We start from the raw sequence: 1,756 nt of genomic DNA, 5'->3' as shown, positions 1-1,756 counted from the left end.
ACGTTGCCAGGTGATGGTGATATTGTCAGAGAGCACCATGGGTTTTGAGGAGAAAATGTAGATCCCCATGTTGAGTTGGAAGGAATGTGACAGTGAATAGGTAAACTTTTTTTTAAAAAAGGAAATAAACAGACCATAAAGAATCCAAGAAATGGAAAGCACGACTGAACAGAAAGAAGGTACATCTTCCCAGCCCAATACGTTGGATTAAAGATTGGCTAAAACTGACTTAAATTTATGACTTGTTCCCTGGTTGGTCGAGGACGACTCATGCTATTTGGGATGTTTCTTAGAAAACATATATTTAGTTTATAGTTTTTGAATAGAGGAACATGAAGTTAACTTGGGATAGTAATGTTAATATTTTAAACTTTTAAATGAATTTCTTTGTACTTTATTAAGATACAGAGTTTATTTCACACGCATATTTTTGTCTCCCCACCATTTCCATTTGTCTGACCACCACGGCGACGTCCTACCCTGAGTCCACACATACCTGAAACCAAGAAAAGCATGGAGCTCTGTCTTTAAAAACCAAACAGGCATCTGGACAATACGTTCTTGGCAATGGAAACTGGACAACATTTATCAGACGTGGCAGGCGAAGTTCTCAGTCTGTATTATTAAAAGGACAATCGGATACCAGCTGTTACAGAAATTAAATAGATGAAAAACTTTAACAAACTACTTTGTTAAAGAGACTCCCTCCTCCCCGCCAGAGATACTGCAGAGCCTGCCAGTCAGGCATCTGGAAGCAATTCTTCACCTAACTGATGGACTTTCGTTTTGGGAAGGGAACCACCTTCTTCTACACTTGCTTGCATTTTCGCTTTAATGTCTTCTACAGAACTAGGTCTTTTTGGTGTTTTGGGAGTCTTTTCCTGTCTTTTGAAGGATTCCTGACCTTTTGATCTCAGTGTTGATGGTTTTGAGCCTTCTCCATTCTGGTTTAATTTTTGTGCACTTTTGGCTGGAGTATCTCGTGTAGATTTCTTTCCTGGAGGCTTGTCTTCAGCTTCCTCCTCACCATCATCATGATCATCATCATCTTCTTCTTCTTCATCTTCATCAGCAGCAAGTTCTGCTTCTTTCTGTGGAAACCTGCCACCACTTCCACGGGCAGCACATTCCAGACATACTAAGGAGTTCCCATCTTCTTCATCTTCTCGCTGCGCATCTCCCGCCCTCCACCAGGACCCACAGGCCCTGAGCCACATTTCCACGTAAGTCCACAGGTGGTTTTATTTCAAACCCCCCAGGGAAACTGCTGGCTGGACAGACATTTTCTAAGTTGCCAGTGTGACTTTAATTGGATTGTCATGGTAATCCATTGCTTCTGCTTCAACAATGTGCAATTCATCCTCTGCACCAGCCCCTAAACTGAACGTTCTGAAAGATAACTGGTGCTCATTTCATCATTATCCACCTTAAGGAGATCATCTTTGTCAGCCCTTGTTCACAACCACAAAGATAGTTCTGGTTCTCATGTCCACATTCATTGGCTCCTCCCTGGGGTGGTGGCACGTGCTGAGGTGGGACAGAAGACGGACAGAGATAAACAGCCCTGCAGAGAACAGCCCTGCAGGAGGGAGTCACACCGGGGGGGGGCAGGGAATGAAATATTTTAAACTGGAACAGAAAGCTTTGTAAACTCCATCATTTTAAGGAGAGAAAAATAAAGGGCCATTGTCTATATTATCTGACCAGATATTTCTTATAGAAAGAAATTAATTTTGAGGGGTTTTTTTTGACTCCT

At 42.1% G+C, this 1,756-nt stretch overlaps 1 pseudogene; it reads right to left on the bottom strand.

Annotated features, from left to right (window-relative positions):
* Nucleotides 1-676: 676 nt before the first annotated feature.
* On the bottom strand, nucleotides 677-1,473 carry LOC113920780 (annotated as a pseudogene).
* Nucleotides 1,474-1,756: the final 283 nt, after the last annotated feature.

The sequence above is a fragment of the Zalophus californianus genome, chromosome 15 (assembly GCF_009762305.2).
Source record: "Zalophus californianus isolate mZalCal1 chromosome 15, mZalCal1.pri.v2, whole genome shotgun sequence".
NCBI lineage: Eukaryota > Metazoa > Chordata > Mammalia > Carnivora > Otariidae > Zalophus > Zalophus californianus.
This window is presented reverse-complemented; position numbering and strand designations above follow the sequence as displayed.